The sequence below is a fragment of the Balaenoptera physalus genome, assembly GCF_965194825.1.
Source record: "Balaenoptera physalus genome assembly, chromosome: 1".
NCBI lineage: Eukaryota > Metazoa > Chordata > Mammalia > Artiodactyla > Balaenopteridae > Balaenoptera > Balaenoptera physalus.
In genome coordinates, this window is record NC_138882.1 from 161,283,192 (window position 1) to 161,294,318 (window position 11,127).

General features: G+C 40.5%; 1 pseudogene across 1 annotated transcript; it reads left to right on the top strand.

The window, feature by feature from the left end:
• Positions 1–2,628: 2,628 nt before the first annotated feature.
• Positions 2,629–3,192, top strand: LOC309642656 (protein BEX3 pseudogene; annotated as a pseudogene). Its single transcript has one exon. The product of its transcript is annotated as a protein BEX3 pseudogene (transcript).
• The last annotated feature ends 7,935 nt before the right edge of the window (positions 3,193–11,127 follow it).

An 11,127-nucleotide genomic window follows, 5' to 3' on the forward strand; every position in this document is an offset into this window, starting at 1 on the left:
AACTGCTAAGTCATTCCTTTGTCGCCAGTTCCCACCACAGACTGATAGGATTGTTGAGTGAATTTAGACCTAAAGAAGTTCCATGATCTGAGCTCTTCCACTGCAGTTTTAGGGAGAAAATCCAACAATTCAGCAAGTGTTCTTAATAATGGGGAGAGAATATTCATTCTCTTCTGTGAAAACGACATTTTAATGCCCTCTTTCTCATTCTATGATTTTTATTTCTTAAGTCTCCTACAAATCTGACCTCTCCTGTCCACTGCAATCGCTGACCCTAGTTCAGACCACTCATCATCTCTCTGGGGATCACTGCAGCACCTCCTCACTGTTCTCTCTGCTTCCTGTCTCTTTCCCCTCATTCTCCACACTGCAATCTTGGTGATCGTTCTAAAAGGCAAGCTAGTCATGTTTCTCTTCTACTTAAACATGGGTTTCCTGGGTCCCCATTTCCCTCAGGATAATGTCCAGCTTTCTTAGCCTGGAAATTCAAGGTCATTTGCAATCAGTCTCTAGCTCTCAGATGCAGCCTTCCCTCTCAGCCCTGCCCCCCACCCCACTGCAACCATCCTCCGGGCATTGATCACCCTGTCCTCTGACCTCCACATACTCCTTCCCCTGTGGGTCTTTGGGGTTCCCTCCGCACAGGCTGTTCTCCCAGCTACTCTTGCGTTCCACCAGGTGACCATACCCCATCACAGCCCAAGGAGTTGGCTGAGGAAGCTCCTACTTGGGGGCTGGCCCACCTGTTTCTTGGGACATTGCTGCCAACTAGTGGCTGTTGTGTGAATGTTTAGGTCAGGGCTGGTTTTAACTCAACCTTTCATGGGTTCAGAGAGAATTGACTGCTTTGGCGATAACCCTTCACTGGGACTATTACAATAAATCCATTTGGTAATCCCATCCCCAGCACCCCAGAATGACTTCCTAAAGCAGTGTCTGAGCACATTACTCTACAGCTTAATGCTCCCCACTGTCTCATGGTAAAGTCCAAATTCCATAACCAAGCAGTCAAGATCTTTCACATTTGGGTTCTTGGAGACCTTATCTCCCAAAATGCTCCTTTAACACCCTAAGATCCAGCTAAGCTGATGTACTCAGCGGTCCCTGGACAGCTCCTCACCTAACTATCTAATCTTAAAACTTTTTGTTCAATCTCCTTCTTTCTCCAGGTCTGCCTTTGGTCTCTCCATAAGGCTGTTTGATCTCAAAAAAGACCAAATTAACAGTCACTTTCTCTATGAAGCATTTGTTCATTCCTTCAACTGTTACTTAACTGAACACACACTCTTTGCCAAACTTTCTCCTCAGCTGTGTGGTGTCTTGAAAAGAACATGATTTCTAGAGTCAGACAGAGTTGATTTCAGATCGAGGCTCTGCTACTTAGCCGAATAACCATGGGTAAGTCACTTCACCTTTCTGATCTTCAGTTTCCTCATCTGTTGTGATATTAAGATGAAATAAGATAATGTGTGTGTGATGCAGGTGTCAGTTAGAGTTACTCCATATTCCCCCTTCCACCCCCTTCATAAAGTCTGGTACTCACCCCCCAGGTTTCTGTGAATTCCCAGGGATCTCTTCCCTTCTCAGGGTCATCTCTGGCTCTGATGGTCGGCATCTCCTAAACCGCCTGGTGCAGGGTTCCCAGTGCAAGCTCTTTCCTGTCATGGAACCCATATCTTTTCATTAGTTTCACTTCATTCATTTATTGAGCACCTGCTGGGCGCTAGGCATTGTTCTAGGGCTGGGGATACAGCAGCAAACAAAACAAAGATTTGCCTTCATGGAGCTTACATTCTGGTGGGGAAAACCCAGCAATCAACAATCAACAAATGCATAATAAAGTATGAGATGGTGATTTGTGTTATGGGGAAGAAAAGGCAAACCAAAGAATAGAAGATGATGGATGTGAGGGTGGGGTGGGTGGCTTTATTTTAGATGAGATAATTTGAAGGTCTCCCTGAGGGAGTGATATTTGAACAAATGTGAATGAAGTAAGGGAGCAAATCGTACACATAATCTGGGGGAAAGGCTTTTCTAAGCCAAGAGAACAGCAAGTCCAAAGGTACAAAGGCAGGACCATGTCTGGTGTGTTGAAGGACAAGCAAGGAGGCCAGGATGGCTGGACCAGGGCGACAGGGAGATGAGGGCAGAGAGGTGGCAGGATGCTAGATCATGTAGGGCCTCATATATCACATGAGGACTTTGGGTTTTGTTTTGGGTTTTTTTTTAATGTAAGAAGAAACTTCCCAGTTTTGATGTTTTGTTTGTGTTCATTATAATATGCAGTTATGCTCAGCAGGTTAGTTATCATAGAGTTAGTGAGCAAATCCACCCTCCTATGACATACTTTACAACTTGGAGGGGACCTATATTGCAACACATATAGTTTTCTATAATGAAAATATAGTTGTAAGGTGAAAACAACCCATGGAAGATAATTATGAAAACAAACCTCTGACTCTTACAGAAATTTCATTGCCTTTCCCAGTAACGAGTCTTGGAAATTTCTACTGCTCTGCAAGATAGAAATAAGTATAAAGAATAAGTACTAAGTTTCACGGCGGCGCACTTGTGGCGGGAATCGGGAGGAGCAGGAGACAGCAAGGATAGGCCCACGAAAACGAAGAAATGGAGCAGCCTGTGCAAAAAGGAAAGGAAAACCGCCCTTTGGGAGGGGGCGAAGGCCACCAGCCAGCAGGAAGTAATAGACGGGGACAGGCTCGCCAACTTGCCCCTAATTTCTGATGGGCCGTACCCAATAGGCAGGTCAAAGATGGGATGGGTGGAGATGGAGATTATATGGAAATGTTCATGAAGAGATGAGCGAAATCAGGAGAAAACTTAGGGAGCTGCAGTTGAGGAATTGTCTACATATCCTCATGGGGGAGCTCTCTAATCACCATGACCATCATGGTGAATTCTGCCTTATGCATTGACTCCTGCCATTTTCCATGAGATTAGTACTGTGATTCCCACTGTTGTTCTCTTTTTTCTTGCATTTTCCTGATACGCCTTTTCTGATCCATTTGCTGTGAACCTTACGTAATTTCCATGTCAGGTGGGTTCTGTGTTACCAGCTTCTAATTGGAGATTGCCTTGGCACCCAATCTAAGTTTCTGTCAACAGTAGAGTTTCACCCATTTGCATGGAAAATGTGAAGTTAATAAAGCAATTAAAAAGCAAAAAAAAAAACCCCCAAAAACAAGAATAAGTATAAATTTAACCTAACCTTTATAAGAACTGGGAAGTAGATATTCTCTCTCCTCCCTCCTTTCTTTCTAAGCAGAGGGTACAAGATCTATTGGTGTTTTGAACTTTCAAAAGCACTTGTGTCAACAGGCTTCACTCAGAGTTTCTCAGAAAGTACCATTGATACTCGTGGCCTAGAGTTTAAAATCTAATTTTAAACGAGGAAACTCAAAGTACTCGGGGCCTATAATTTATTTCCTTAAACCCTACTGCAGACTGTGGTGTAATTATGGCGTGTCTTAGTTCCCCCACCTCCACCCCAGCCTGTTGACCCCCCACCTTGACGTCTGGTTCCCAGTGGTAAACCCTCAAAGAAGCTGAGGGTAGAGGTTAGAAGTGTGGGCTCTGGGGTCATATTGCTCAGGCAAGAATCCCCATCACTTTTTGTTTGTTTGTTTTAAAATGAATCTATTAAAGAATAGTCTTAGGAAGGCAACAGTGTTTGATTTGTCATTAAAAAGAAAGCTCTGTTTCTTCATGATGTATAATAAATGTAATGTAAGAGGGTACAGAGTTATAAGCTTCTTTCTACTGGAATTCTCTGATAGTACGGCACAGTGTAGTCATTTCTGCAATGCTAGAATAAATTTTTTAAAAAGTCTCCTATGCTTCTCTTCGAAAAGAGATGAACAATAACAGGATGGCATTAAAAAGCCAATTTTTTTCTATTCATTCTGTAGTATTGGAGCCAGTATTTTTACCATCACAGCCTACACTTTTTAAAATTATTTATTTATTTATTTGGCTGCGCCGGGTCTTAGTTGCAGCACATGGGATCTTCATTGCCGCGTGCAGTATCTTCATTGCGGCATGCAGGATCCTTAGTTGCAGCCTGCAGGATCTATTTTGGTTGCGGCGTGCGGAAACTTTAGTTGCAGCATGCGCAACTCTTAGTTGCGGCATGTGGGATCTAGTTCCCTGACCAGGGATCGAACCCAGACCCCCTGCATTGGGAGCACAGAGTCTTAGCCACTTGTCCACCAGAGAGGTCCCACTCACAGGCTACAATTTTCACTTTATCAAGTTCTGTCACCTCTCTGAATTCAACATCGTTCAATACAAAAGTCCACACATTATCGCAGAATCTGTACGTATTTAGAGAGCCCTTCAATCCTGCAGATAATGTTTCAGACATTTGAAATCTCAGTAACTCTTTAGGGAAGGTAGCCAAACATACATAGGCCTGGAATTGACTCTGTTCCTGACCTTCTGTACCAACACTGAATATATAGCCTTATCAAACCGAAGTAAAACTTGAAGGGCAAGTTGGGGGGTAATCTGTTGAGATTGTATGAGCTCATCGAGGCTCTCCTGAAGACTGTTTCCCAAAGTGGTATTTCTGTACAACTGATGTGCCATGGCTTAGGAGGGAGAAATTCTTTTTCTTATTCAGGCTTACACTGATGTCCTGTGGAAGAGGCGCTTCCTGCCTCGGAGAGAGCCAAGAGAAGCTGCACGGCCAGGAGCCCAGCAGGACCACCCTCCACCCCACCTCTCCCATCACCTTCTATTGTCTTTTTACAGAGGTGGGAGTGGAGGCTGACAGAGGACACAGTTAATAACACCTACCCCACAGAACTGTGAGGATTAGGCAAGACCAAGTTGGTATACTCTTAATGTGGTGCTTGATTATAGAAATGGTAAAAATTAGGAGCTATTTTTATTTTCTGATAACGTTATTTCTCCATCCCTGTCACATTCTTTGAGCTCTGTTTACTATTGGCCAAGATTATAGCTAGCTAATCTTCCTAACTAAATGCCTACTAGGAAAAAGCCAGGGTGAGTGAGGCTTCTCCCCTATCTCTGCTTGGAGGTTACATATATTTATGGCCACAGTGATCCCTGGTAGCCAAGTTTCTATCTTTAATACCAGCAATGGCTAGTATTTAGATAGCGAGTGCTATTTGTCAAGCACTGTCCTAAATCTGTGACATGTATGAATACATTGGATCCTTACAAACACCCTAGGAGGTGGACACTATTACACCCATTGTATAGATGAGGCAGCTGCACTTGGGCCACCAACACAAACCACACTCTGTAAGTGGCCTCTTATTTCCATTCACACCTATGGGTGGACATGGCCTCTTTTGCAATCAAACCAAGAGAGAAAAACAGTCTTATCTCCCGTTACTCTGCCTGATAAAAAGGCAGTTATTATTTCCACTTATTGCTGAACAAATCAAGACACAAAGAAGTCAAGCAGTTCTTTTCTTGTCACATCATCATCCCCAGGGGCATTGCTATATGCTGTCTGCCAAGCACAACTGCTTAAGCACATGAAGTGCAATGGGTAAAGACATGATTTTGAAATAGAAAGCACAGCATTTTAATCTAAGTAATGCTGCATATTGACTCTGACCTCTCTTAGACTCAGTTTCTTTATCTATGAAATGATGATAATAAGTGAATCTACATCACAGGTTTGTGAGTATTGAATGAGGAAAGACTTACAGTACCTGGCTCATAGCAAGTGCTCATTCAATGGTTACTATAATCATTTTGTTTGTTTATTTGTTTTTAATTCTTTTTTTAATTGAAGTATAATTGATTTACAATGTTGTGTTAGTTTTATTATTATAGTATTATTATACAGCCAACTATGCTGGCTCTCTTAAAAACCAATTAGAACAAAAGCAACTTGGTCAAAATCTGTACATTTGTTTGTTCTTTTATTTGGGGGCAATAGGTGCTGGAGCTTGGGCAAGCTTTAGCCTTTCATTTTATACTTTCAAAAATCATGTCTAGGGCTTCCCTGGTGGCGCAGTGGTTGAGAATCTGCCTGCCAATGCAGGGGACACAGGTTCGAGCCCTGGTCTGGGAAGATCCCACATGCCGTGGAGCAGCTGGGCCCGTGAGCCACAACTACTGAGCCTGCGCGTCTGGAGCCTGTGCCCCGCAACAAGAGAGGCCGCGATAGTGAGAGGCCCGCGCACCGCAATGAAGAGTGGCCCCCACTCGCCGCAACTAGAGAAAGCCCTCGCACAGAAACGAAGACCCAACACAGCTAAAAATAAATTAATTAATTAAAAATAAGAAAAAAATCATGTCTAACTCTTTGAGACATATTTTCAGAGGCAGGCCCTATTAGGGGTATTTTATATCAGGACATTTACAGAAAAAGGTGTATTGTTCTCTGAGTAAACTGAAATAACTCCTCAACCAAGTTGACTTCCTCCACACTCTTCTCATTTCATCCTTCACACTCAGGTCTGGGATTATGGCTCCTCCCTGCTGGATGGCCTTGATGACTGCACACTGCAGAAAGAATACCTAGCCTGCCATTTAAAACTCTGTACTCTCTGGCCTGCTTTTTCTTACACCCTTACCTCTGCTAATACCCCTAGTAATCTGTAACCTTTTTAAATTTAAAGTCTGTTTTGTCTTTTTGCTCTCTTTTGCTTACTATTTCCATGGAATATCTTTTTCCATCCTTTCACTTTCAATCTACTGTATTTGTGTCCTTGGATCTAAAGTGAGTCTTTCAGAGGAATGGATAAAGAAGGTGTGGTACATATGTACAGCGGAATATTACTCAGCCATTAAAAAGAATGAAATAATGCCATTTGCAACAACATGGATGGACCTAGAGATTGTCATACTGAGTGAAGTAAGTCAAACAGAGAAAGAGAAATATTGTATGACATCCCTTATATGCAGAATCTAAAAAGAAATGATACAAATGAACTTACTTACAAAATGGAAACAGACTCACAGACATAGAAAACAAACTTATGGTTACCAAAGGGGAAACGGGGGGGGAGGGATAGTTAGGGAGTTTGGGATCAACATGTACACACTGCTATATTTAAAATGGATAACCAACAAGGACCTTACTGTATAGCACAGGGAACTCTGCTCAATGTTATGTGGCAGCCTGGATGGGAGGGGAGTTTGGGGGAGAATGGATACATGTATATGTATACTCCAATATAAAATAAAAAGTTTAAAAAAATAAAAAATAAATGAAGTGAGTCTTTTGTAGACAGCATATAGTTGGATTATGTGTTTTCTATCCATTCTGCCAGTCTCTGTCTTTTGATTAGAGAACTTAATCCATTTACATTTAAAGTAATTCCTGGTAAGGAAGGACTTACTTCTGTCATTTTGCTACTTGTTTTCTATATGCCCCATAGCTTTTTGTCCCTCATTTCCTGTGTTACTGTCTTCTTTTGTGTTTAGTTGATTTATTTGTAGCAAAACATTTGCATTCCTCTCTCATTTTCTTTTGTTTATATTCTATAGTTCTTTTCTTTGTGATTATCATGGGAACTACATTTAACATCCTTAACTTATAACATTCTAATTTTAATTTATAACAACTTAACTTCAATAAGATACAAAAACTCTGCTCCTTTACATCTCCATCCCCACCCCTTTTGATGGTTGATGCCACAGAATTGCATCTTTATATACTGTGTGCCCCAAAACATAAACTAATAATTCTTTTAAATTCATTAGTCTCTTAAATTATGTCAAAAATGAAATTTGGAGTTTCAAACCAAAGTTACAAGAATACTAGCTTTTAGACTAATTGGATTTTTTTCTTTAAATGTATTAGTCTCTTAAATCATGTTGAAAGCAAAATATGCAGTTACAAACCATTGTTACAATAATACTAGCTTTTGTAATTGCCCATGTATTTACTTCTGTTGAGATTTCTATTTCTCTATATGGCTCCAAGTTACTGTTTAATGTCCTTGCATTTCACATTGCAGGACTCCCTTGAGCATCTCTTGCAGATCAAGTATAGAGATTGATTTCTTCAGCTTTTGTTTATTGGGGAATGTCTTAATTTCTCCCTCACTTTTGAAGGCCAGTTTTGCCAGATATAGGATTCTGGTTCACAGTTTTTTCCCTTGAACACTTCGAATATGCTGGCCCACTGCCTTCTAGCCTCCAAAGTTTCTCATGAGAAATCTGCTAGAAATCTTATTGAGGCTTACTTTTGTGTGATGATTTGCTTCTGTCCCGCTGCTTTTATATCTCAGTATGAGTCTCTGAGTTCATCTTACCTGGAGTTCATTGAGCTTGTTAGATGTTTATATTCATATTTTTCATCAAATTTGGGAAGTTTTCAAACATTGTTTCTTCAAATATTCTCTCTGTCCCTTTCTCTCTCTTGTCATGCTGGGTCTCCTGCAATGCATATACTCAGTCTGCTTGATGTTGTCCCACAGTTCCCTTAAGCTCTGTTCACTTTTCTTTAATCTTTTTTCTTTCTGTTCCTCGGACTCAACAATTTCTATTGTCCTATCTTCAAGTTCACTGATTCTTTCTTCTGCCTGCTCAAATGTGCCTTTGAATCTCTCTAGTGAATTTTTCATTTCAGTTATTATACCTTCTGGCTCCAGAATTTCTTTTTGGCTTCTTTTTAGGTTTTCTATCTCTTCATTGATATTTCCATTTTGTTCATAGATTACTTTCTTGACTTTCTCTACATCTCCCTTTAGTTCTTTAAGCATCTTTAAGACAAATGTTTTAAGTCTTTTCTAGTAGATTCGCCATCAGGCTTTTTTCAGGGACAGTTTTTGTTGGTTTTAAAATTTTTTTTATTTTTATTTTTTGAATGGGCCATGATTTCTTGTTTCTTTGTATGCCTTGTGATTTTTTTTATTGTTGTTGAAAACTGGACATTTGAATCTAATAATGTGGTAACTTTGGAAATCATATTCTCTCCCATCCCCAGGACTTGATGGATTTGTTTGTTTTTTTTGTTTTATTGTTGTAGGCTGTCTCTGTGCCAGTGATCAGCCTGAGATGTAAGCTTAAGGTCTCCTCAGGTCTTTTCTGGACCTGCATCTTTCCCAGGGTATGTACAGTCACATTCTAATTTTCCCCATATATGCAGTTGTTTTTGAATCTCCTAGTCTTTAATGTCTGGGCTCCAAAAGGAGAAAAAGAAAAATGAAGGGCAGGAAAAGGGTGCTGGTCCTTTAAGTCACCTGGAAGTCACTTGAACGAGAGGGGGAGTGGCTTGTGACAGTGGGGGAAGATACAACAACAATAGCTGCCCTTCTCTTTGTTTGCACCTCTGTGATCAGAAGCAGCAATCAAATGCCATTTACAGCAACACGGATGGAACTAGAGGCTGTCATACTGAGTGAAGTAAGTCAGACAGAGAAAGACAAATATGATATTGCTTATATGGGGAATCTAAAAAAAATGGTACAAATAAACTTATTTACAAAACAGAAATAGAGTCACAGACATAGAAAATAAATGTATGGTTACCAGGGGGAAAAGGGGAGAAGGGATAAACTGGGAGATTGGGATTGACATATACACAGTATTTTTTTTAAGATTTTTTAAATATTTATTTTATTTATTATTATTTATTTTTGGCTGCGTTGGGTCTTCGTTGCTGTGCACAGGCTTTCTCTAGTTGCAGAAAGCGGAGGCTACTCTTTGTCCTGGTACGCAGCCTTCTCATTGCAGTGGTTCTCTTATTGCAGAGCACGGACTCTAGATGCGTGGGCTTCACTAGTCGTGGCACGCGGGCTCAGTAGTTGTGGCTCATGGGCTCTAGAGCACAGGCTCAGTAGTTGCTCTGCGGCATGTGGGATCTTCCTGGACCAGGGCTCGAACCCGTGTCCCCTGCATTGGCAGGCGGATTCTTAACCACTGCGCCAGCAGGGAAGCCCCTATATACATTATTATATATAAAATAGATAACTAATAAGGACCTACTGTATAGCACAGGGAACTCTACTCAATGCTCTGTAATGACCTATATGGGAAAAGAATCTAAAAAAGAGTGGATATATGTATATGTATAACTGATTCACTTTGCTGTTCACCTGAAACTAATACAACATTATAAATCAACTATACTCCAATAAAAATTATTTTAAAAAAAGAAAGAAGCAGCAGCAATCAGAGCACAGATCCCCAATATTTGGAGGACAGTGTCCTTTTTATTCACCATGGCTCCCACTAGCTCTGTGTAGGTTACTCCAAGAAATGTGTGTGTTGCCTGCCGTGAGGCTGGAGTGGAGGATGAATACCTGCTACTGTGCTAAGAGCTGAAATTGACCAAAATTAACTGCTATTTATCATCCAAGCCTTCCCCTGGAAGTTGCAGGCCTTCAGTAGACTCCAGCCAGATCTCCAAAATAGTTACATCAGACAGATTCTGCCAGTTCAATTGTTGTCCTGGTGGGGAAACAGATTCCAGGTGCTTCCTACTCTGCCATCTTCCCAGAATCCTCCCTCTATAATTCTTTATATTGAATACATCGTTGGATTACATTTACTAATATTTTGTTGAGAATTTTTGCATCTATGTTCATGAGAGATATTTTTCTGTAGTTTTCTGTATTTGTAAGGTCTTGTCTAGTTTTGGTATTAGCATAATGCTGATATCATAGAATGAGTTAGGAAGTAGTCCTTCTTGATTCTGTCTTCTGGAGGAATTGTAGAAAATAGATATAATTTCTTCCTTAAATATTTGGTAGAATTCACCAATGAAGCCATCTGGGCCTGGTGCTTTCTGTTTGGGGAAGTTATTAAATATTGATCAATTTCTTTAATAAATGTAAGCCTACTCAGATTGCCTGTTTCTTCTTATGTGAGTTTTGATAGTTTTTACCTTTCAGGGAATTGGCCCATTTCATCTAGATTATTAAATTTGTGGGCATAGAGTTGCTCATATTCCTTTATTATCCTTTTAATGTCCATGGGATCAGATGCCCCCTTTTTCACTTCTGATATTAGTAATTTGTGTCCTCTTTTTTCTCAGTTAGCCTAGCTACAGGCTTATCAATTTTATTCATCTTTTCAAAGAACCAGCTTTCGGTTTTGATCATTTTCTCTATTGATATCCTGTTTTCAATTTCATTGATTTCTGCTCTAATTTTTATTATTTCTTTTCTTCTG